We start from the raw sequence: 26,780 nt of genomic DNA, 5'->3' as shown, positions 1-26,780 counted from the left end.
CAGCGGGGAGGGAAAGGAGAAACAAGGTCCTTGTCTGTTTGGACTTGGCAGCTGGGAGCCACAAGAGGTTTATAGGGAGGACTGTGACACAGTCAGGCCCTGGTTCTCCACTGCCCCCCATAAGGTCTAGCCTGGATTGGAATTTACCATGTAGATTGGGGTAGTTTTGAAATCCTGGCAATCCTCTCGTCTCAGCCTCTTGAGTGCTGGAATAATGGGTGTGTACCACCATGCCTGGGAAGATGTGTCTTTGAATAAACATGGAAAGAAATAAGAAATAATCTAGTATTACAAGGATCATATGAGACTGAAAGGAGAGCATTTGGAAGAAGGCTTGAGAGAGAGCAGTGGCTTATGGACAGGCATTCCCAAGGGATCCTCAGAAGCAAGGGAAGGAGTGAAGGAACAGAGTGTGTCTGGCTCACCACACTGCATTCTGAAGCTGAATGCTGCTGGGGTGTGGAATGGGAGGAGGTGCAGGGCTAGAGATGTGAGTGAAAGGAGAGCCCGCTCACAAAGGCTACATTTATTAGGTCAAAGATCTTAGACTTTCCATCGAACAATAGGGAGCTATGGAAGGCCCTAAATCAGGGAAGCAGTCTGAGAAGCATCTGGCATGGGTTAGTGGGCACGGGCTGGAGGGTACCCCGGAGGGATGGGAGGGATCAGAGCAAAGGGCTGGAATCCAGCTCAGATGGGAGGGTCTGTCATGGGGGGGGGTAATGGCAGCAGGCTCTGAGAAGAGGGAATACCCTACCTAGGCACGCCTCGGAGGTTTTTAGCGAGGGCCACTGAGGCTCCCAGGTTTCTGTTGAGCTTCTCTGAAAGAAGAACAGAGAGAAGAAAACATTGGGGCAAAGGCCATGACTTTGGGATAGAGCTCAAGGTGTCTGGAGACACGAGCATAGAGCTGGTTAGAGTCCCAGAGAAGGTGTTTAGTGGGTGTTGCAAATAGGTGACAATTGGCACTGGGTGTGGCTCTGGAAATGGACAGAGCTCAGGGCCCTACAGAGCTCTGATGGGGACAGCAAGAGCAGAAGAATCTAAGGTCACGAGGACTGAACCCAGACAGTGACCTGCACGTTCCAGTGAGGAAGTAGTGGGTGGTGTGAAGTAAGGATGTGACAACAGGGAAATTGGAAAACATGATGAGGGTGGTTCCGGTAGAGGGTGGGAGCTGAGAATCTGAGGATGTTGCTTCAAAATGCTTATAATTTATTGTAGTCAAGGTACCATTTGTTATTTAGTATATATTATGCTATATGTTAATTAGTATAATTAATATATCATAGCATAATAATAAATGACAAGTTATTGTGCTTATAATAAATGTGTTGTTATTGGGCTGGTGAGATGGCTCAGTGGGTAAAGGTGCTTGCTGTTAAACTTAATAACCCAAGTTCAATCCTCAGGACCCATGTGGTAGGAGGAGAGAACCAGCTCCCATAAGTTGTTTTCTGACCCCCACATGTACAAGTAGGCATATATGTGAGCACATACACACATACAATGAATAAACAAACAAATAAATGCAAAAACAATATTGCATTTGGCAAGCCATCAAGCTGATAGGTCTCCAAGCAGAGATGGCATATCACACTGAGGGGGATGCTGGGAAGGATTAGGTTGGGGAGGGGAAGGCTGTAGGCTGGAGCCTTACTTACTGTTTCTGAAGCAGGAAGGAGTGAGGCTAGGTGACCAGCATAGGTTGGCTGCTATGAAGAATCCTATCGCCTCTGCTCTAGACTGTAGCACTGTCCCGAGTTGTCTGAAAATGGGTCCTGGGGTGACTATAGCTGGTAATTGTTACCCAAGTGTGATGGCCCCAAAAAGGAGGTGGGTGGAGTGTGGGCCCCAAACTGCTTGGGGTACAGAGCCGTTTCTATCTCTAGGAAATGGCTAAACTTGAAGGGGAAGTCACCTGATGTCAAAGCATGAAGGTAAGTGAGCTAGAGGGATGACTCAGTCAGTAAAGTGCCTGCCCTGTTCGCATGGGGACCTGAGTTTGATCCCAGAATCCACATAAAAAAGCTGGGCATGCCCTGGCAATCACTGACCAGGGAAGAAGCGAAAGAGCCGACAGATTTCTGGGGCTGATTGGCTAACCTACCTGAGTTATTTTTTTTTTATTTTATTTTTTGTAGGGTTGCAGGTCAGTGAGAGGCTCTGTCTCAGAAAAAAAGTATGTGGGCTGTGTGTGTGTAGGGAATGGAGAGATGTCTCGATGGTTAAGAACATTGGTTATTCTCCCAGAGGATCTGGGTTTGATTACCTGTACCCACATGGAGGCAAGCACACACACACAGACACACACATACACACTCACACACTAGTCAGGGGATTAATTCAGACATGGGTTGGGGAGTGAACTTACCATGCATAAGGAACCTTGTCTGTGTCAGGCTGGTGGTGGATGGCTGAGGTGGGCTGGGAGATACTTTACACAGGTGCTGAGAGATGACTCCAGCCATCTGGGAAAGCCAGGCTAGACCTTCTGGTAAGATCTTCCTCAGATTTTTGCTGGGCAGTGGCTCCTGGCAGGGATCTTGGAGGATACAGGCTGTGTTTTTGTTGGGCTGAGGTCAGCTTCTCTCAGCCTGTACCCAGTCACTGAGGCCAGAGAAGGCTGTGTGAGGGTGAGAAGCTGAGTCCGACTCTCCTGCACAGGGAAAATGAATTAGCAGATTTTTGGCAGAGTCAGCCAAACTGAGGAATGGACAAGGCTCATCTTTGTGGAATGCAGGCAGGCAGCTACTTTTTTTTTTTTTTGAGAGGAGAGGCCACGTCCTCCTGAACTTTCCACAGACAGGCTCCATCTAAGGCACGGTGCTTGGTGAGCAAGCTCTTGTCTCCTGATTTATAGGCTCATGATAACCCTAACTCCTTGGGAAGAGGCCCATCACCACCCAGTGCCCTTGCAGCAGGCTTCAGCTAGTAGTGTGGCAGTGTGTAAATAGACCCTGGGCTGCTTAGCCACATCGAGGAGACTTAACATCATACAGGCTGCTGAAGAAACCCGGAAATAGCTTTTTCTATGGTGAGGTATTTCTGTTCTGCTTGACAGGAAGAAAGGAAGGGCGATGTTGACAGGTGTTTCTTCTGTCCAAAGTGCCCTGTGCCAGAGAGCATATGAGGTTCTGCTTTTCTGGGTGACAGTATTAAGAGCACCTCAAGAGGCCATGTGGTGATAGGGCTGGGGTGATGGTGTATGTGACACACACACACACACACACACACACACACACACACACACACACATACATATAAGGTATATATATGTAGGGGACCTAGCTCAGACCCATACAGGGTCCATGTTTGTCACTTCAGTCTCTGTGAGCTGCTAAGAGCCCTGGTTGGTTGATTCTGCGGGTTGTGTTCTCATGGTGTAGCTTGGTATTCTTGTGGGCCTACAACAATGGGAGTGAGGGAGGGGGTCTGGTTCTTTTGCCTGCTTTTGGGACTCTTTTCTTCTTACTGGGTTGCCTCATCCAGCCTTGATATGAGGATTTGTGTGCAGTCTTATGGTGTCTTGTTAGACCCTGTTGGGGCTGGGGATGCCCCAGGAGGCCTGTTTTTTTCTTGTATTTTTTTAAAGGGCAAAGGAGCAGTGGATCTGGGGGAGAGGGGAGGTGGGGGCTGGACTGGGGGGAGGGAACAGAGGGGAAGCCGCTGCCAGGGTGTAATGTATAAGAGAAGTATAAAAGTTAAAAAAAATTGTTTTACATTTATGTGTGTGTTTGCTGGCACTCGCATGTACGTGTATGCATGAACGTGTGTGTGTGTGTGTGTGCACACGTGTGTGCAGGTCAGAGGACTTCCTGTGAGAATCAAGAACCATTCCACTCTGTAGGTTTTGGGGTTAGAACTCAGGCTATCAGGTTTGGCAGCAAGTGTTTTTACCTGCTGAGCCATCTCCCCGGATGGCACCATATCTATTTCTCCCCGCCCCCACCTTTGTTACTGGGGTTGAACCCAGGACACTGTGCTTACTAGGCAAGTGCTATTCCCCTGAGCTACACCTGCATCCCTACAACCCACCCTTTAACTCACCAGATCCTCTAAGCCTTCCAGGGGGTTTGAGAAAAAGGCCAGACCCAGGACTTAGGCTGAGAAAGACTTTGCATCTCTGTTCAGTCACTCATCTAAGTTTGGATGCCATTTGGAGGTGCTTTTTGGAGCCTCTCCATCCTCCGTGATGCAGCAGCTATAATTCTAGTCCTCCTTCTCCCTTTCCTCTTTCTTCTTTTGCAGCACTGGAGATCAAACCCAGGGTTTCCCACATGCCAGGCAAGCACACTACAGCTGAGGCAGACTAGTTTAGACTGTTGCAGTAATTTGCTACTTGGTATCCCATCTATAGCTTTGTCCTTGGGAATGCTGCAAGAATGACATTTTTTTTTCCAAACCACATTTTTAAAAATTAAAAAAATTTTAATTTTATACATAGGTGTTTTGTCTGTTAAGTGTGTCTGTGCACTACGTATGCGCCTGGTACCCTTGGAGGCCAGAAGAGGGAATCAGATTCCTTGGAACTGGAGTTACAGACAGTTGGGAGCTGCCATGTGGGTGCTGGGAATTGAACCTGGGTCTTTTGGAGAAGCATCCCATACTCAGCCATTGTTCCAACTCTTCCAAACTACACCTTTCCTCATCTAATTGCAGCTGGGCATAGTAGTGCTTTCCTGTAATCCAACCTGCTTGGGAGGCAGGGACAAAGAATTGCTTGGTTCTAGGAGTGTGAGGCAAACCTGAGTAACACAGTGAGATACTACCTCAAAACTCACATACACTTGTTCCTTATTACCCAAAGTTTTCAGGGCCTGTATGGTTACTATATAGATGCTACACTCCTTCGTATAAGGTGGTACAGTTGTGGCATACTGCATAGTAGGCATAGCCTCCCACAGATTTTACTTTTCATACTTAACACAATGTAAACAACACAGAAACAGTTCTTGGAACATATTGTTTACAAAAACGACAAGAGAAAAAGGCTGCATGTTGTTTAGTATGGACATTTTTCTCACAAATGTTTCCATTCCAAACATAGTTGACCTTGTAGAAACAGGGCTGATGGCCTTAGAAAAATTATATCACAGTGGTATAATGAAATACCATCACTCAGGAGGTGGTGGTATTGCCAGTTTGAGGCCAGCCTGAGCTACATAGTGAGACTCTTATCGAAAAACAAAAGTCATAGGTTGTCTGGGGCCTATATATTGGAAATCTATTCCACTCGGTCACAAGTTCTGGAGAGCCCAGAATTTCTATTGTCTTTTAGATGTCAGCTAATAGCTGCTTGATGGAGAATGGCTCCTATTCTAAATAGCAATAGCTTTGGGCCAGGGGGAGTCTACACCCACCCTGAAGGCTAGTGAGACATGTTGGTGTGGGGTGCCTGAGGGCTTGAGTATGTGCAGCAAAGGTGTGTCTCTAGGATTAAGGGAAATGTTTGCTATCAGCCCTTTATACATGATAATAAATGTCTTCTGCCATTGCCCCCACCTTTGGATGGTTACTTAAGATGATGCATCAATAAACCGTGGCCTTCAGTATTAAATGATTGCTCAGATATGACCAGAGTCTCTGTCCCATCTTTAACATTGTTGGATAGTTAACCTTCCCTTGTCCACACTACCCTACTCAGGGTCGGACCCCAGGGTTGTTTAGCTAGTTCAGATTGCAGCCCCAAAGACATCAGTCTGTGATAATAGGTGTATAGTTCCAAATATTAGAATGTCACTGAAGACCACAGAGTAAAACAATGAACATCCCATAGACTATTCCAAGTCCCATCTTTTCATCTTTGCTGCAGTTGTTAGAAACTATGAACCCAGCTGGGCCATGGTGGTGGCGCACGCCTTTAATCCCAGCACTTGGGAGGCAGAGGCAGGTGGATCTCAGTGAGTTCAAGGCCAGCCTGGTCTACAAAGTGAATTCCAGAACAGCCAGGACTGTTACACAGAGAAACCCTGTCTCAAAAAACAAAACAAAACAACAACAACAAAAAACAAACATTAAAACAAACAAACCCTGAACCCTTCCATGCCTATAGCATGTCTAAAACAGTATTAGCACTCCTGTTCTTCTGGGAGGAGGCATAGAAATGTAGTCTGTTGTATATTTCATTATGCATCTTGTCTTTTTTATTGAATAATATTTGCTGTGGATCATGCTGGGCCAAGACATATTAAGTTAGCTTATTCTTTTACCAATTACATAATACCTCCCTGTCCCTGCACTGTGATTTTTGAGAAGGTTCTTGCAGTGTGGCCGAAGCTGGCTTTACATTGGTGAGCCTTCTGCTCTGCTGGGATTATGGGTTTGTGTCACCATGGCCTGTATTTCACCATGTTTCCCTGGACCTCTAACAATGACTATTTAGGTGGTTTACAAACTACACTATTACACAGTGCTTCAACAGGAGACTTGTACAATTGTAATTTTGCTTAGGCTTACTTTATCTGGAGGACAAATTCTTCAGAAGTTGAATGCCTTTAAATATTATTATTATTGTTTAGTTCAAATCATTGTATTGCTTACTTGTCTTGTCTCTGTGACAAAATACCCAATGAAAGCAACTTTAGGAAGGAGGGGCTTGTTTTTGTTCATGGTTTGAGGATGTCCGTCCTAGGGGAGAATGCTTGGTGTTAGGGGCCTAGGCGGCTGGTCACACTGCATCCTGCAGTCAGGAAGCAGGGAATGCAGAATGCTGGTGCTTGTCTCTTCTTTCAGTTGAGTCAAGGACCCCAGTCCTTGGAACGGTGCTCCCTGGAATTAAGGCACATCTTCCCACCTCGATTAAGTAATCTACATTACCTGTCACAGATTTGCCTAGAGGCTTGTCTCCCAGGTGGTCCTAGATCCTGTCAAGCCGACAGTCAATATTAGCCATCACAATCATTAAATACTTCCTTTGCAAAATGTGAAGGTCAGGTTTGTATCTTCAGTCCAGAGCTCTTCCCTGAGCTCTGACTTGCCAGTCTTATTGCTGAATATATCCACACGGCTATCACAGAGGCAGCATGGTGGGGGGAGACACGCTCATGTGGTTGTTTGAGCCCAGACCTTTTCAGTTGGCCATGATGCCTCATTTCCAAAGCATCTCATGTTCTACCCAGTTCCCTGTTTCGTCTGAGACTCCCCAGACTTTTATATTTTTACTAAGCCTTTTAATTCCCCAGCCTCCTGCAGCCTCTGCCCTCCATAGGCATAATGCCACTGCTGTCATTCAAAGGTCCCAGCATCTCTCATTTGGATCAAGGCAAGGAGAACAAAAGGCTCCTAGAATTCTATTCTGAGTACACTTGAAAGACCACCTTTGGAGTAAGTGACCACTTACAAACAAGGAAACTCAGTCACAAGGAAGCAGTGTGTCCCCTGGGAATGGCTTATAGCACTATAATACCCATTAGTATTATACTCTGTGAACCTCCTAAATGACCCCCTCCCATTTCTACTTATGCCACTGGAGCTCTTTCTCTAGTGTCCAGAATGTCCCACCTTGTTGTGACTCCATGTTTGCCATTTCTTTTAGAAACTCAGATTCCTACAAGGAGTTGCATGCCCAGGCTCTTTCCACTCCTGTTGGTGTCTTAACAACGACACCCTTGTTGGTTCCAGTTTTGGTCTTTTCCACACCAGCCCCCTTGGACAGCCTCTTTGTCTGAAGTAGCAGTATCCTGCTAGGGTATTTCCCCACCACTTTGGTAAGAGACAGTTTTGGGTGTCCCCATGGGGCGGAGTTGCGTCGAGCGTCTATTGGCTAGCTGGTAGAGGCTGTGGATACTGCTGTGCAGGACAACTGTACAGTCAAGAATGACGGACCCTTCCTGCGCTTTTCTGTGAGTTACTCAGTTTCACACTCCAGAGGTGGATGGCGAACTTTACCCAACTTATTTCTCCCACTCTCCTATTTAAAGGGTAAGATGGCTCAGTGGGAGAAGCACCTGCCTCCAAAGCCTGTGAACTGAAGTTTGATCCCTGGAATCGGGGTGTGGTAGTGGTGGGGAGAACCAGCTCCTGCCAGGTGTCCTGTGACCTCCACATGCACCTCCCCCACATACACAAAATAAGTAAATAATACAAATCTGAAAGATAAAGAGCTGACTGCAAGGCATACTCAAGCCGTCACCATCGTTTCCTGCTTAATAGTATGCTGGCTTTATGGCACTTTTCCCCCCCTAGTTTCCTGGGATCAGAGCTCAGGCCAGCTTCTAGTTGTCCTGGTCAGTTTTCTGTCCACTTGACACAAAATAGGATTATCTGAAAAATGCCTCCACCAGACTGCTTATAGGCAAGTCTGTGGGGTTCTCTCTCCCTCCCTCCCTCTCTCCCTCCCTCCCTCCTTCTCTCCTTCCCTCCCTCCCTCTCTCCCTCCCTCCCTCCTTTCCTCCCTTCCTTTCTTTTTTTCTCTCTCTCTTTCCTTCCTTCCTTCTTTCCCTTCTTCCTTTTTCTTCTTCTTCTTCCTCCTCCTCCTCCTCTTCTTCAGGGTTTCTCTGTGTAGCCCTGACTGTCCCAGTACTAACTTGTAGACCAGGCTGGCCTTGAACTCAGAGATCCACCTGCCTCTGCCTCCCAAGTACTGGGACTATAAGTGTGTGCTACCAGCCCTGGCATTTTCTTGGTTAATGATTGGTGTGAGAGGATCCAGCTCACTGTGGTGCTTCCACTGTGAGTTCTGGATGGTAAGCAAACCATGGAGAACAAAGCTAGTAAGTAGTGTTCCTCCATGGCTTCTGCTTCAGTTCCTTCCTCCAGGTTCCTGACTGAGTTCCTCCCTGACTTCCCTCAGTGATGGAACATGATTGGGATATGTAAGCCAAATAAACTCTTTTCTCCCCAAGTTGCTTTTGGTCATGGTATTTATCACAGTAATAGAAATCAAACTAGAACACTAATACTAATTACTTAAAAACAAATTTCCCTAAAGCTAGACCTGGTGGCTCATTCCTGTGATACCAGAACTTGGGAGACTAGGGCAAGAGGATGGCTGAAAGTTTGAGGCCAGTTTAGGCTACATTGTGAGTTTAAGGTCTACAGAGTGAGACCCTGCTTCAAAGAACTAACCAGCCTGGAGCTGGAGATACACAGTGCTTGTCTAGTACTTGTGAAGTCCTAAGTTTGTTCCTCAGTACAGGGAGGAAAAATGCCAAGCCAACAACCGACCAAACACCAACTTACACCTTCTAAACACACAAAACCTTTTGTGTATAGGTTTCTTTATATGGTATAGTCTTTAAAAATTTATCCACATATATACTTTTTTTTAAAGACAAGATCTTATTCTGCAGACAGGACTGGCTTCAAACTCATGATCTTCCTACCCCAGCCTCCTGAGTGCTGGGGTTGGTTTCCAATGGGAAGCCCTCTGCTAGCCTAGTAATGTGTGGTGGCTCAGTTGTTACTGGGATCTAGTTTTACAATACATATTCTAATCTGTCAGTGAAACATGAAAATAGATTTATCTATCCATCTATAACTATCTATCTATCTATCTATCTATCTATCTATCTATCTATGTCTATCACCTTTTTTTCTTTTGAGACAGGACCTCATTATGTAACTCTGGCTGGTCTGTAACTCACTATGTAGATCTGGCTGGCCTTGAACTCATAAAGTTCTGCCTGCTTCTGAGTTCTGAATGCTGGGATTAAAGGTATGCTTCATCATGCTTGGCTTTGCTAGCTTATTTTGAGACAGGGTCTTGTTTGATGCAGCTTACACTGGCTTGGGACTTAATATGCAGTCCAGACTGACCTTAAGCTCCAAATTTTCCTGCCTCTGCTTTCACAGTGCTGGGATTACAGGAGTGAGTCACTACTTTAGCAGTGTTTGAGAAACACATTAAGGGAATGGAAAGAAATTGCCAATTAAATTGAGTAAATGAAGTGTTTCTATAACACTATCTGAATGTGCCCTAATCCGGTATCCAGTAGCTATTAACCACATGTGGTTATTTAAACAAATTCAAGGGGCTGATGAGATGGCTCCGAGTGTAAAGACATGACTGCATACATGTGTTTGTGTGTATGTGTAAATTTAAAAATAATAATAACAGAAGAAAAATAGGATTCGGGCCCATACTACTCACTGTGGGGAGTGGATGAAGTCCTAAGTGAATGTGTACTGTGGACATGAGCACAGCCATGCCCAAACTCATGGGAACCGGCACAGTCATCCTCTGGTCCATGTAGGAACGTTGACAGCAACTAAGATAAATAACATTCACTATTTTATTTTGAAACAAAGTCTCTCTCGGTAGCCTAGGCTAGCCTAGAACTCACTATTCAGCCCAGGTTGGCTTGAAACTTGTGGGAAATCCTGCTACCTCTGCCTCTCATGTGCTGGAACAAGATGCATGAGCTACCATGCCCACAATGCTTTTTGGTTTTTGTCAGCATAGAAAATGATGAATTCATTACGGCATTTTTTCATACTAGATGCTTTCATACCTTACTCATTCCAAGACAGCTTAGGCTTAATGGCAATATTCCGGAAAGTCAGAATGAATGCAGGAAAGCCTGAGAAATCAAATATTAATATTTGAAACAAAAACAGGGCCTGCCTCAGCCCTTGCACAGTCCTCTCCTCCTCGTTATCCTCCCTGGTCCCGTCATCTTGAATACAACAGGGACTTTTTTGTTTGTTTTTTAAAAGGAAAAAACCAAAACTTTCTTTTATGTTAGTACAAATACACAGGTGGCTCTGTTCCAGTCATCATGTAGAGCTGGATGAGTTGTCACAAATTGACACACAGGTGCAGATACCACATAACCTAGAAACCAAGGCAACCAGCTCCTTTCAAAACTAGCCTTCCATAAGCTGAGGCTAACACAGCCTGTTTTCTCCTCTTTTAAAAAAAATTGTTTTTAAGACAGGTCTCACTGTGTAATCCTGACTGTCCCAGAACTCACTATGTCAACTAGGCTGATTTTGAACTCACAAGAGATCCTATTGCCTCTGCCTTGCATATGCTGTGAAGAAAGGGTTATGCTACCACGATCAACTTTGGATTCTCTTATTACATTTACTTATTTTTTAAAATGCGTAGGTGTTTGCTCCTGCCCTGGAGCACATGTGGAAGGCAGAGGACAGCTTTCAGGTGTCGGTGCTCTCCTACAGTATAGGTCCCAGGAACCGAACTCAGGTCATCAGCTTTGTATGTGAGTGCCTCCCTGCACTTGCTGAGCTGTCTTGCCAGCCCTCTCTTCTTATGTTTGCTGAGGTGAAACTCACTTCACATAAAATCAGCCAAATGTGTACAATTCAGGGACGTTTTGTGTCATTATATTGTATAATCATCACTTCTATCAAATTTTAACCATAGCTCCATTTCCCCCATAGGAGACTGTTCCTGTGAAACAATCATTTCTCAATCTTTTTTTTTTTTTTTTAACCTATGAAGCTGTTTAATTAGGTTGTTAGCAATTTAGAAAACCAGTTTGTGAGGAAACATCCCTTTTGTCAGGGAGGACTGAGTTTGCAGGTAGCTCTGGAGCTGAGGAACAGCTTTGATCTTTGGCAAAAGCCTTGTGCTGCTCTGTAATCTCTTTTTTTTTTTCCTTCTCTGTGTCGAACACCCCACCCTCCTGGTGCCTGGGCTTGTGCAGCTGCTTCTTCAGGTGTTTGGGGTTTTAACCTTGCTGATATCAACTCTTGTAGAGGTGTGTTCTTCACAGAGGAACTCTGTTGAGGGCAAGAAGTTCTGTCACAAGTAGGAAGCCGCTGTCCAGCTACTTCAGGAAAACCACCCTCTTGCCCCTGTGGGGCCGGGTGAGGATAATCAGGACTGTACCAGGAGTGATGCTGGCATGAAGCCTTCTCTGGCGTTGACTGAAGGGCTTTATGCCATGGCTCAGCAGCTTCTGAGGCAAGTCTTCTGTAGGCGAAGACCTGGGCATTTTTCGAAGTTTAACCACCTGGATAACACCACTCTTGTCGACACCAACTAGCTTTGTGACAGTAGCAAGGACCTTCTTCGTTTTCGTCTTTTTTTTCTCTCCATTTTTTATTTAAATTAGAAACAAGATTGTTTTACATGTCAATGCCAGGTCCCTCTCCCTCCTCTCCCCCCTCCCCCCAACTAACACCCTACCTATCCCATACCCTTTCTGCTCCCCAGGGAGGGTGAGGCCTTCCATGGCGTGGGGGTCTTCAGAGTGTCATATTCTTTGGGATAGGGCCTAGGCCCTCCCCCCGTGTGTCTAGACTCACGGAGTATCCTTCCATGTGGGATGGGCTCCCAAAGTCTATTCCTATGCTAGGGATAAGTCTTTTTCTTCTTCTTTTCAACGTTGGTTTTTGAAGCTGAGTATTTTCTTTTGTACAAGGCCTTTCTGGAACACATAGCAGATCAGGAGTACCTGCCAATGCCTCTATCCAGGACAGGGTTTCAGCTACAATGGGCCTTCCCTTTCTTGGGCTTTTTAACCTTAGGGTCACCCTTTTTGGCTTCACTAGCGGCAGGGGCACCAGCGGCAGTGGCTTCAGGTTTCTTCTCTTTTGTGTCAGGCTTCTCGTCTTTCCCACCTGCCATCTTGCAAGATGGGAAAGCCATTTCTCATTCTTCCTACCCAAGTCTCCAGCAACCACCATGTTGTTACCTTTTATAGCTGACTCTTGGTTAGCATACGGTTTCCGAGTTTATCACTTAGTAGCATGGGCCAACACTCTACTCCTTTTTATGGCTGAATAATACTCCATAGTGTACATTGTAAGCATTGCGGCTCTGATGGAAAGGCATTCTGGCACTTTGGAGGGAGCCAAAGGATACTGAGTGTTATAGCTTGTATGGAAAAGTATTCTGGTAACCGGGAGCCAAGGAATACCACAGGTCACAGTAAGAATAGCATGTTATAACCCTGCTCCAGGGAAAGGCTTCTCCATTGTAACAGCTCTGCTCAGGCAGGGGAGGGCTTCACCAGCAAAGTTGTTACAGTTCGGCTAAGGGTCTGTGTGTGTGTGTGTGTGTGTGTGTGTGTGTGTGTGTGTGTGTGTGTTTGTTGTTGTTGTTGTTGTTGTTGTCCCACTCCTACCCCCCCCCCCCCCCCCCGCCGCCCCTGTACCCCTGCTCAGTGTTACAGCCCTGCTCTTCTCCACTCTGCCTCTGGTGAAAAGTTGTTACTTCTCTCCTCCTCTCCATTCCAGCAAAGGAAGGTCTCACCCAAACCCCATTGAAGAGATTTATTGGGAGGGAAGAATCCAGGAGAGTGGCTGCCTCTGCCATGGTGGAAGAGGGCAGCGGGACAGCTGCAAACTGAACAGGCACAATGTTTATATAGGGAATCTTAGGGGTGGAGTTTTTCCAGGGAGAAGATTTCCAGGGTGGGGATTGGTCAGATTTCAGTCCCTGAGTTCAGATTGGCTAGATCTCATGCTCAGGGATTGGTTGGTTTTCTGCTCAGGGTCAGGGTGTATTTCTTTGCCTTTGGTTGCAGGGCCAAAGTGTGTTTCTTTGCCTTTGCTCAGGGTGTGTTTCCTTTCTTTCTTTCTTTTGTTCTTTCTTTCTTTCTCTCTTTCTTTTTTTTTTTTAAAGGTATCAAAGATTTATTAGGGAACACTTAGGAATAACAAGAGTGGCTGCGGTCTTTTGTTCTGCCCTGGCCAGTGGAGCAGCAATCTGAGCTCTGACTACCACACAAGAGAGTGAGTACCTCCCCCCCCTCTTTCTTATAAAGAAGTTACTTCAGTCGACAAGAAACCACAAAGCTATTGATGGAATGAATTCCCACAACACCTGAGCTCTGAGGACAGGGATTTGTTGGAGACCTCTTGTTTAGACCCTCTCTCCAGGAATGTCTGGCTGTGGATCTCTGCATCTGTTCCTGTCTGAGGGTATGTTTCTTTGGCTGGCCCTTTTCCTTACATGCATAAGTTATATTTATTTATTCACTTGTTGATAGGCATTTTGACTTTACTTTTTGGGTTTTGTGCTGCTGTGAGCAGTCACAGGAAAATGCCTGTTTGACCAGCTCTTTTTTTTAGTTCTTCTGCATGTATTTCTAGATGGAGAATTGCTGTGCTATTTGAAGAGTTTATGTTCAGGGAGTGTGGTAGCACACACCCATAATCCCAGCAGGTGAGAGATTGAGTTGGGGGGATGTTGTCTTTGAGGCAAGCCTGGGGTACATAACAAGACATTCCCAAACACTGAAACAGAACAAAAGAGGCCAAACAAATAACAAACAACAAAAGCAGAAACAAAACCAAAGTTTATGGTCCATTTTTTTTTTTTTTTTTAGGAAACGCCCATGTTTTGCATTGAGGATGAGCCATTTATACTTCATATATAACATATGCAGGCCCCAGGGCTTCCCATTGTCACCAATACTTCATTTTTATGCAAACATTCCTTTGAGACAGGATCTGGTGTATTCCAGTTAGCCTTACACTTGCTATATAGTTGAGGATGACCTTGAATTTCTGATCCTTTTGCCTCTATCTTCCAAAGCCTGGCATTATAGGTATGTACCGCCACGCCTGCTTTATGTGGCATGTATGCCAGGCAAGCACTCTACCAACTGACCTACATCCCAGCCCTATTCTCTGTCTGTCTGTCTGACCGTCTGTTTCTGTGGTGCATGTGCATGGTGTGTGTGTGTGTGTGTGTGTGTGTGTGTGTGTGTGTGTGTGTGTGTGTGTGCCCATGCCATGCCCCTGCACATGTGCTTGCAAAGGCCAGAAGAGGCTGTCACGTGCTCTGCTCTCTCACCTTGCTCCCTTGAGACAGGTCTCTTACTGAAACTGTCTCTACTTTCCCCTAGAGATCTTCCTGTTTCCACTTTGCCCCAGAACTGGGGTTGCAGGTGTGTAGGACCATGCCTAGTTTGTTTTTTGTGGGTCATGGCAGTTTGATTCAGGTTCTTGGGCTTGTGGAGAAATGCTGTTACCCAGTGAACCATCTCCCCAGAACCTCCCTACCCTATTTTCTTGAAAAAACTGCAACCATGCTAGTGGCTGTGAGGTGGCATCTCTTTGTGGGTTTTTACTCTTTAAACATAATTTTAATTATTTACTATATGTGCATGGGCACACCATATGTGTATGTGAGTATGGGTGCTTGCTTTGTATAGTGATATATTATTTATTAAAGCTTGCCTGGGGATTCAGAAAGCAAAGTCGGTCACAAGCTATAGAAGCCAGGCACACCCCTTAATCCCAGCAGCCAGAAGCTAGGAGGTGGTGGTACACACCTTTAATCCTAGGACTCAGGATTAAGGAATAGGCAGATTTCTGTGAGTCCAAAGCCACCCAGATCTACACAAGAGTGAATTAGCCTAAAAGAGAATTATATAGCTCACACATTTGATCCCAACATTAGGGAAGTATATAAGGTATATAAGTATATAAGGTTTCAGTAGAGGCATTCATTCTCCAGCCACACTGAGGAGAGGCAGCAGTTTGAGGCTTGGCGAAGAGCTCGTGCATAGATCAGCCCCTTCAGCCTGAGCTAGAGGTGAGATAGTGGTCAGTTGCTTTGATTTTCTGATATTCAGCTTGAAGCTTGAACCCCAATATCAGTCTCTGGGTCTTTTATTACTTGTTTACAGCTCCAAGGTCAGAGAACACTTTGTAAAGATACTTCTCAGCTGCGTGGTGGTGCACACCTTTAATCCAGCACAGGGAAGGTAGGTGGATCTCTGTGAGTTCAAGGCCAGCCTGATCTACAAAGTGAGTTCCAGGACAGCCAGGGCTACACAGAAACTGTCTCAATAAAAATCAAAGGGGGATAAAAAGATACCTTTATGTGGGCTCTGGGGATTGAACTCAGATCATCAGCCTTGCACATGTGTGCGTGTGTTTACTCAATGAGCCATATGGCCAGCTCTCTCCCTAGGGTCTTGATTGGCAATTTTACAAATGGCTAATTATGCTAAGATTCCTTCCATGTGTTTTTTGGTCATTTGTGGTTGATCTTTTGAGAAATGTCTATTCAAGACTCTTGTTCATTCAGGTGTAGTGGCATATTCCTTTAGTCTCAGCACTTAGGAGGCAGAGACAGGTGGATCTTTATGAGTTCCAGGCTAAGTCAGGACTACATAGTACAATCTTGTCCAAAAAAAATCAAAAGAGAAAAAAAAACTTTTCTCATTTAAAACTATATCATTAGCCTCTTTGCTGTTGAGTTCTGTACATTACACCTGCAGTCTTCTGTCTCTTATTAGGGCACAGTCTTAGGGTTTCCATTGCTGTGAAGAGACACCATGACCACGGAAACTTTTATAAAGGAAAACATTCAATTGGGGAGGCTTATAGTTTCAGAGGTTTAGTACATTATCATCATGTTGGGATATGGTGGCATGCAGGCAGACATGGTGCTGGAGAGGTAGCTGAGAGTTCTATATCTTGATCTACAGGAAGTGAACTGTGTCACCGAATGTAGCTTGAGCATAGGAGACATCAAAGCCCACTCTCACAGTAACTCACTTTCTCCATCAAGGCCAAATCTACTTCAACAAAGCCACACCTTCAAATTGTGCCACTCCCCATGGGGGCCATTTTCTTTCAAACCACCACAGACACTGATCCTGGGGCAGCAAGGTGCAGTGAATAAAGGAGGCTGCCTCCAAGTATTATGACCTGAGTTTGATCCCTGGAACCCACATGGTGCAAGGAGAGAACTGACTCCAACAGGTTGTTTTCTGACCCGCCCACATATACACATTCAAATAAATAAAGTAATTATAAAGGGCACTAATTCTATTAGATCAGGGCCCTACCTTTACCCAATCTAATAACCTCACCCAATTTTATCTTTTTTTTTAGTTTTTTCTTTTTTTATGTTTTAAGCTATTTATTTACAAAGTTCTTGCTAATAACTGCTTTTAAAATATAGCAAAACAATGCAGTATAACTAACCTGTGAGGTAGCACACACAGCACAGAAAAAAATCCATAGTCAATTAAACCACTAAAGCAGATTACTGAAAACTAAGTAGCAAGGAGACTTATAACACCCCCTTGAACATGAAGGAAATAATACACTGGGTCGTAGGAACCTGATCGTTCTGCTTTACTGACTCTAAAAAATACCACAGTAGAAGATAATGGCAGATTTACATACTTGACAATAAATTTCCAATCTTATATTTAATGACATGACCACAATAAAAAGTTGACCACACATTATATCTATGCATTTCACAGCAGATTAGCAAACCTGAAGGCAAACTCAGACCAACTGTATAGAGAACAGAAGCAATTCTTAACAGTTTTCCCATGGCCTTCTCCTTTGAAATAAAATTCAATACAGCAGTCAAAACTAAAGCAAAATGTAATAGTGGTTACAACAAAAAAATAAAATAAGACCTCACCCAATTTTAATTATTTCTTTGTTCTCTCACACTGGGGGTTCAGGCTTTAACATGTGAATTTGGGGAGATTTGGGGAGACACAAACATTTGATATGTAGCAGTTCACTTTTTCAGTCTGTCTGTTTAGAATTAAGTAATAGGTTTCATTATGGCACTTTTTTGTTTAAAGATTTATTTATTATGTATACAACATTCTGCTTCCATATATATCTGCACACCAGAAGAGGGTACTGGATCTCATAACTGATGGTTGTGAGCCACCATGTGGTTGCTGGGAATTGAACTCACGACCTCTGGAGAGCAGTCAGTGCTCTTAACCCCTGAGCCATCTCTCCAGCCCCTCATTATGGCACTTTCTTGTACACGTGTAGTTTCACTTTGTTCTTTTAAATTTTTCTTTGAATGATTTGATGTTTTTATTTATTTGGTGTGTGTGTGTGTGTGTGTGTGTATACTTGTGTGCCAGTGCTAGAATGTGGCGGTCAGAGAACAGCTCCGGAATTGGTTCTCTTTCTACCATGTGGCTTCCTGGGACTGAACCCAGGCATCAGACCGCAAGCTCCTTCACTTGCTGAGCCATCTTGCCCGCCCTTTGCTTTATTCTTATCCCTGCACCGGGACTTCCCCTGTGCCTCCTGTCCACTTCTGGGTGGTTCTTTCACTTCCTTCAGCTAGCCCCGCTCTGCTTAGGCATCACGAGCATTCCATTACTTTCCCTTATCCCTTCAGGATCTTGTCTCTCATGCCCCAACCCCCTTCTAGCTTCATGCATAGTGGCTTTTGATGCCCTTAGTTTTGGTGAAGTCCGACTCTTCTATTTCTTTTTGTCTGCTTTACCTTTTATGTCCTATCTGAGAATTCCCTTCCAAATCTGAGCTTATGAAAATCCTTGTGTATCTTTTCTTGTGAAAGTCTAGCCTGTTGATCCATTTTGAATTGGTGTCTGTGGATGCTGTCTGTCACACAGGGTGCTACTCTCGTCTGTACACATAGCTATCTGGTCTCCCCGGCACCATCTGCTAAAGACTGTTTTCTCCCGGTTGAGTGCTCTCACCATTTATGTATAACACTAACTGACCATGGATGCATGGCTCCTACTTTATAGTTCATTAATCTGTGTGACTCTCTGTTCACTCTTACACACCAGCACCACTCTGCTTTGGTTACTGTAGCTAGGAAATAAGCTTTAAAATTAGGACACGTGAGTTCCCTCACCCGGATCTATTACAGAACATTAATGTCAAGTCTATCCATTTCTATAAGTGGATCCATGCAGCATGCACTCTTGGTATTTGTCTTCTTCCACTTGATATTCTGTTGGGATGCACCCTGGAAGTTAATTAAATAAGGCATTTACATGATTTAGAAAAATCACAGAAAAGATGAATGTGAAAAAGCAGCAAACAGTGCTTTGACACCACTGGTTTCATTTTCTTGCGTCTTTCTGGAAAGAAATTTCAGAAATAACCAATCCTCTGGTGGCAAACATGTTTCCTGCTCTAGTGATGATGGCACAGAGGCCAGAGGGCATAGGGTCCCTGGGACTGGAGTTACAGACCTGTCTTCAGCCTACCTCATGGAGATCTTAAGAAACAACCTTTGTTCTAGAAGTGGGCTTCTAGAACCAGCAGGCCAAATTTGGTTTTGAATTGAAGATCTATATCCTGAGATCTAGATCAAGATAAATGATGGTTTATCTTGACTGGATTGAGAGACTCCTAGAAAATGGTAAAACATACTTCCGGATGTCCTGTGAAGGCATTTCCAGAGATGATTGGCCAGTGAGTGAGTGAGCAGACTTGGAAGGAGGAGATCCACCTGACAGCACTATGCAACAGGCTGGGGTCAGGAGTGCAGGAAGCAGGCCATGTGTACACGTGTGCAGCTCACTCTCCTCTGCAGCCAATGCCTGCTCACATCAGATTCCCAGATTCCCTCTGAGCATGGGTTCATACCAGCAGCTCTCCAGGGAGGTTCAGGATGTCATGACAGGCTGCATCATGGCATATGTGTGTATATGTATGTACACATTAGCTAATATGTACACACATGGGTGCATGATGAGTGATATATAGGCCAGAAGACAACTTCAGGTGTTATTCTTTGCCCCCCCCCACTCCCCATGTTTTGAGTTAGGATCTTTCACTGGTCTGGAATCCACCAAGTAGATTAGGCTGACTGACTAACAAGCCTCAGATCCCCTATGCTGAGTTTTAGAATTTATTTTGATGTGTGTTGATGTTTTGTTGTATGTCTGTACACCACAGGCATGCAGTGCCCACAGAGGCCAGGATAGGGCATTGGGTCCCCTGGGACTGGAATAACAAAGGGGTGTGAGCTACCATGTGGGTGCTGATAGTGAAACCTAGGTCCTCTGCAAGAGAAACCAGCACTGCTAACCACAAAGCCTTCTCTCTCTCCCGCCCCATGCTGGCTTTATATGAGTTCTGGAGATGGGGATTCCAACTCAGGTCCTTGTGTTTGTAAGGCAAGTACTTCACCTACTGGACTATCTCCCCAGCCCCCATTGTTCCCTCCTGTCTTGAGGGTCTCAATTTAGACCGAACAGCTGCCAAGTTCCTGGCTCTCTAGTCTTCCCATGACTTCTTGGGACTATTCAGCCCCTCATCCTGTACACCAATCAGCTAAGTTTTCTTTTATAACTAAATACACTCTGTTAGGTCTGGGTCTCTACAGGACCCTAATATTTCAGCCCAGTAAAAGAAGATGTGCTGACATCTCAGAGCAAAAATCAGAAGCTTCGTGTGGTAGCACAGCTTGTGACCTTGGCCTTTGGGAGTCTGAGGCAGGATGGCCATGAGTTCAAGACCAGCCTAAGTGATATAATGAACTCAAGGCCAGTCTGGGCTATTCAGTGAGTTACAGATCATGTGGGCTACACAATGAGAATCTGTCTCCTTTGCTCTTCCTGGGTCTTCACCATTGTCCTGGAACAACACTCTGAGCCTTGAGAATGCCAAGATGGCCTTCAGGAGGGCATCACACAGCTTCATGAACCCAGCTCTGGAGTCCAATAGAACTCAACAACTCTGCAAATAAAATTAACACGAACAGCTCTGCCCACATCACAGTCTGAACTGGTGTTAAATTCCACCAGCTAAAATAAGACCACAACCACAATTTTTGAATCAAATTTGGAGCAAGCTTTATTAAATACTGGCCAGGATGATGGACACTGGATGATGGAATCCCATACCTGGGATTCCCAGAGAAAGTGATAGGGGATGTCCTTCTATGTGCTGTGAATATATGTTTCTTTTATTGGTTGATGAATAAAGCTGTTTAGGTCAATGGATAGGCAGGATTTAGTCAGGCAAGAAATCAAAACAGGGATAGAGAAAGGTAGTAGGTGGACTGACGGAGATGCCACATAGCTGCCAAGGAAGCAAGAGATCCGGACATCACTGGTAAGCCAAGACCACATGGAGATACATAGATTAATAGAAATGGGTTAATAATTAAGAGAGAGCTAGCCAATAAGAAGCCTGAGCCATTGGTCAAACAGTTTATAATTAATATAAACAAACCTCTTTGTGTTTATTTGGGACTAAATGACTATGGGGCCAGGTGGGACAGAAACTTCAGTCTACAGAAAGGTCTCTAATTAAGTTAGACAGGAGCTTATAAAGGCAAAACCCACAAGGCTACATACTTCCTGCCTTCATCCAATGAGGGCCAAGCATAAACCGGATGTACTTTCTGCCTACCTACCTTCCACCTACCTGTGATCAAGCATATCCTGTGCAGTTGGGATAACCAGCCTGTTTACAGAAGTGAGAACACATGGCTTATTATGTGTTGTTGTGAATAACATCCCCTAGCCTCCCTGGAAATTACCTGTCTTTTGGGCAAGTGGGGCTTACAGGTTAGAGGCATTTTTGTTTTATAGTCCTGTTAAGCACAGTAATTTAAACTTAAATATAAAACATAATGTTAGCCCTTACACTGGTGTGGCAGAAAGGTCCTGTGAACATGAAAACCTCTGAGTGAATGTTTGATGAGAAACAAGACAGACACTATTCAGAGACTCCCACCTATTCCTTCCTGCTTGCAGAACCACAGAGAGTTGTGCAATCAACAAACTTGGCAAATGCAGCTTCAACAAAGCACCACAATTTACATCACCAGGAGCAGCATAAACTGATGTGGGGTGCCAGCCCGTGAGACAGATGGAGAGGGACATGCCTTCTGAGGATTTACTGCCTCTAAAGTATATGCTGAACGTAATTCTGAGGAATTGCCAACAATCCCAAACCAACCACCCTGTGCTCTTAAAAAGCTAGAACAAATGTAGGGGTGGAGTGATGGTAAACCACCTGAGGACTGTTTAGAAAATAAATCTAATGACCTGCGTTATCCCAGTACTAGGAAGGCAGAGGTGGGTGGGTTCCAGCAAGTTCCAGACCAGTGAGTTCCAGGCCAGCCAGCCAAGACCACATATGGAGACTCTGTCTCAAAAAAAAAAAAAAAAAAGAGTAAGGCAAATGTCTTCATCTGTGTGCACACATATACACATAGGCAAAACATTCATATACATAAAATAAAATTAAAAAAACTCAAAAAAAGAAGAGGTTTCCATGGGGATGTGTATTTGGGGAGAAGGTAAGGCTCCTATTACATCATCTGGCTTCTCTGTCTTGAATCTTCTCTTTGATTTTGTTTATGGCCTTGGTTTGGTTTAAAGCCTTGATATGTTCTGGCTTTCTTTGGAATAAGCCCCAAGCTCTTTGATTCTGAAGCCATATTGTTATTTTCAGACTCTTCCTTTTTTTTTTTTTTTGCATTTGTTTGTCTATGTGGGGTGGGGTTGTAGATGCTCTGGGGGTCAGAGGACAACTGGTGAGGGTGTGACATCTCTCTATCATGTGGGTTCTGGGATCAGGCTTGGCAGCAAGCACCTTCACCTGCTGAGCTGTCTCACCAGGCTTGTTGCTTCCTGAGACAATTTTCTGTTTGGAAGCACAGCTGGGTTAAGGTTTTTGGTTGACTGTCAACACCAGTTTTCAGTGGATCCTCTGTGAATTGGCTGCAGCTGTTCCTGGCTGTCATAGCATCAGAAGCATTGTCCAGTCCTGGGGAGGTGGGAAGAGAATCCTGGCATTCATCCTAGGCTGTAGCTAGCCAGAGTGTTCTTGTTAAAATGCAAATCTGAGCTGTCCTGTGCCCAGCTGAAGAGCCCTAGTTAGCCGTCCAGTTCCTACAGCATCCGTAACACTAGGTCACAATCTGTGAATTCATGGATTTGTTGGGTGCTGTCATTTTGGTCTTTATTTAGCATCTAAAATTTGAGATGTGAATAATTTATGTGGAGGTCATTGTAGTTAATGATACATATAAATGGGTGCTGGAATCATAGTTTCAATTTGTGGATTCTATGAGTGTGATTGTTATATGGGGGGATTTTTTTAAAAGGTGTGTGTGTGTATGTGTGTGTGTGTGTGTGTGTGTGTGTATTTCTGGGGGCCAAATCTAGAACCTTGCAAGTTCTGGGCAAGTGAGTATCTACCACTGAGCTAAATTCTTAGCTCTTGGCTTTTTGAGTCAAGGTCTGTGCTTGAATTATTTTTCTTACTGCTGTAGTAGGTATTGAACTAGGGCCTTCATGCCCTAAAGGGAAACATTGAACCGTATCCCACACTTTGGCCTTGACGTTTTGATTCTTCTGTCTCTTGCTCCCAAGTGCTAGCTAAAATGATTCTTGGGGTGGGGGAATAATTTTTCTTCAGTGGTGTAGCCATTAATATGTTGCTTCTACTCCAAAAAGTAATCACTTCCCTCATGCTCATGGAAGCAACACTGACTAAACTCAGTGGATCTCTCTCTCTCTCTCTCTCTCTCTCTCACACACACACACACACACAGACATACACACACACAGATGTACTCACCCTCTCACACACACACTCACACACACACTCACACACACACTCACACGTGATGTGAAAATAGGAGGGGGCTTGTTAGGGAAAGAAGGGTTTCATCAGAAGAAGGGATGGGTAAGAGAGGGTAATGGAAGTTGGAAATGATCAAAATTCACTATATAGAGGTATGAAATTGTTAAAGAATTAAAAAATATTCTTATCCAGACAATGGAACATTTTAGAATTAAAAAAAAAAAAGAAGAGCTGTCAATCATGAAAAGATGTGGAGAACCTTAACTGGATGTTAACTGAAGAAGCCAGATGAATGAGAAGGCTACATATTACTATTTCATCCCAGTCAGAAGACGTTCTGGACAAATAATGAAGACAGCAAAATGATCAGTGTTCTCCAAGAGCTGAGAGATGGGAAGGTGGGTTACTCAGGATTGTTGGGACGGTGAGATGATGCTGTTTGTGGAAGCCCACACTGTGTTTCAGGCTTTCAGCAAGCCCCAATGTTAACTATGATCAGTGGGTGAAAATGATGTGTCAATGTAGGGTCACCAGGGGTGAATATTCATTTTTTCTGTGTTTGTGTATAGATGGGGATGCGCCTATGGAGATGCTGGGTCTTTCTTTCAACCATGTAGGTTCTAGGGTTGAACTGGGGTCCTCGGGCTTGATGGCAAGCACCTTTATCCACTAAGCCATCTTACTGGATTCAAAACTGATTGGGGAATGCTAGTGGTGGGGGGTTATAGGGTTGGCGACAGGAGTCTTAGGGGAACTTCTTTCTGCTCAACTTTGCCATGAACCTGAAACCATTCTACAAAATGAAGTCTATTTTTATTATTATTTTATAATGTTATTAAAGTTTGAGGGAAGAACAATAAGACAGTCAAGCAGAGATCTGTCAGTTGCTGGGAGGGGAGGGCACAGGGAAGTCTTGTCTCTTAAGTTAGATTTCGAGGCCAGTGAAGCAGCGAGAAAGCCCAGAGTGTTTGAGAAGGCATTTTTAGGAGTGCCAAGCCACCGGTCTGAGTTGAAAGGATAGTCAGTCCTAGAATCTTGCATCCCAGGATTAGAAATAGAAACATAGATCGCTTATTTAAAAAAAGGGAAGGGCAAAGATGTGAGGGGGTAGTGAGCCGAGAACAGTCCCCAAAGCACTGGGGCCGTGGGGACCATGGCCCTTTACAAGACAATTTACATAACACCTGCCTCGCCCATTTGTGTAAATTGAGCCTATTTTTAAATATGGACTTTTACTTTCAAATAACCTTGGGAAGCCTCTAGGTGGGACTTTGGGCCACACTGGTCATTTTGCTATATTCTCCTTGCATCACGCCAAGCCGTTCCTGCCTGCCTCTTCCTGGTGAGGACGCTGGTAGGCTCTGTGCAGATGTCAGTCCGTGGTGAGAGCTTCCTCAGAGCATTCCTGTTATTTGGAAAGCTCCTTCTCCAGAGCCTTTTCATCCCTGTTCTGAAGGCAGCGGCCTCTTGGGTAGAAGCAAGTGTGGTGAGGAGTCTATTTTCATTCACCATCTATGTTTACGGCTTCCTCACCAGTGCATGTTAGTTCCTTCTTGTAAAGGTGATGGCCTGGAAAGCAGGGGGAGGGGCATGACTAAGAAGGTCTGTGTGGCTCAGGATAAAGAGTGAAGCTCCTCAAATCCCAAAGCCCCACACATGGCACCTCACTTATCCTTTCAGCAGCTCTTTCTCTAATCTTCACACCTCCATTTCACAGATGAGGAAACACAGCCTCCTAGAGTCTAAAAGGCTCACCCAAGCCACTGCTCAAACCACTGCTCCTGACGTCCTTGCAACAAACATGTCAGAGCCTCCATACTGTGAGCAGGGGACATAGTGGCCTAGAGGGTTCATCTTTGCTTCTTAGCTTTTGAGCATACAGGGGTGGAGACTGGGGTGGGGGTGTGAAGTCAGTGGGGACTCCAAGTCTTGATTTCAGTAGGGCTGTTTCTTCCCCTAGGGGCTGCTTTCTTTAGCATGGAACTGGATCTCCTCACTCAGTAGCTGCTCCTCTCTCAGAGAGCTGGGCTAGCAGGTGTAAGTGTGAGTTCTTGAGGCTTAGGCCACTGCAGCCTCTCTGTCCCCTTGCCTGGGAGGATGTACGTGTTCTTTCTCCTAGTGCAATTCCGCCTTCCTCCAGCAACTCTTGGCCTTGCAGAAGCCTGGAGAGGTCTGTTGCTTTTTGAGCCTCAGTGTGTCTATTTGTGAATCATGTTGGTCTGTGTCTAATCAGCCTGCCTCAGAGCTGTATCAGGAGGCTATACTCGGTGCCCCCCCTCATCCTGGCCCTGCAGAGAATAAGCCACCTGCTAGGGATATTTTCAGATACAGCTTAATTAAATAAATCATGACGGGAAATAGACAGCATTGTGACAGTTCCCCGGCTCCTTGGCTCCTCGGAAGTCCTGGAGCTGGTTTCTGAGTGGGCTGGGGATGCTGCAGGCTGTGTGCCAGGCCCCTCCCTCTCTGCCTGGCTGAACTCAGCTCCAGACCAAGGCTTCCTTCTCTCCCCTGAAGGAGCCTGGCTCCCCTGCTGCAGGGAAACTGTCCCCATTTGCTTCTACCTTTGAGCAGTTCTGGGTTTCTTCTCTTTGTGTGTTGACCCACTGCCCATTTTCAAAGAACATTAGTTGGGTTCCTGCCTGGAATAGGGTGTGTTGTAGGCCTGAGGGATGAGCAGAGGGTAGTCAGCCCTTTCCTGTGGGTTTGACGTTGAGGCAGGAACACACTTGTGAAGGAAAGTATGTACCATGATAAGATCAGTGCCTGCTGCTGGGAAGAGGGAACTTCAGGCCAGTTGCGGAGATGGAGAGACACACAGGACCTTTGCCAGGTTTCTCTTCAGCTCCCATTTTCCCTTCTCTGTCGGTCTTTCTCAAACTAGCTCTCCGTATCGGGCACCAGAGCACAGAAATACTCTCATTTTAGTTGATAAACTCAGATATGTGAGAGCCAATTCTCTTTGATTCTCTCCCCACCCCAGCCTCAAGTCATATAAACCAAGCCTGCTTGGAACTCTCCACATAGCCAAGCATGACATTGAATTCCTGACTTTCCCCCTACATACTGAGATTAAAGGTTTGTGCTACAATGCCTGGTTTAGAGGATGCTTAGGTTTGAACCCAGGGCTTCATGCATGCCAGGCAATCACTCTTCAGTTGACCTACACCCACAACCTCAGTCACCATTGTTTTAAAGCTCTATGGGAAGGATGAGAAAAGAGTGCGTGAAAAGTGTCCTTGGAAGGTGGAGGCAGGCGGATCAGGACTTCAAGGTAAGACCTCAGCTACAAAGCAAGCTCCACACTTAAAACAAAACCCCACCTCAGATAAGCCTATGTGGTTCTAAAGGCCAGATAAGAACTCTTTCTTCTTTCCTTTCTTTCAAGTGTGCGATTCTGTGTGCATGCTTCGTCAGGCAGAGGACTTTCAGGAGTTGGTCTTCTTTTTCTATCGTGAATTCCAGGGACTGAACCTAGGTCACTGGGCTTTCACAGCAAGAGCTTTGACCTTTGAAGCCATCTTTCCATCCTAGACACACCTTCTTATATA

General features: G+C 45.0%; 1 pseudogene; it reads right to left on the bottom strand.

Moving 5' to 3' along the window:
- Window positions 1–11,431: 11,431 nt before the first annotated feature.
- LOC100757946 lies at window positions 11,432–12,538 on the bottom strand (annotated as a pseudogene).
- Between the last annotated feature and the right edge of the window lie 14,242 nt (window positions 12,539–26,780).

This window comes from Cricetulus griseus, chromosome 4 (assembly GCF_003668045.3).
Source record: "Cricetulus griseus strain 17A/GY chromosome 4, alternate assembly CriGri-PICRH-1.0, whole genome shotgun sequence".
Taxonomy (NCBI): Eukaryota; Metazoa; Chordata; class Mammalia; order Rodentia; family Cricetidae; genus Cricetulus; species Cricetulus griseus.
This window is presented reverse-complemented; position numbering and strand designations above follow the sequence as displayed.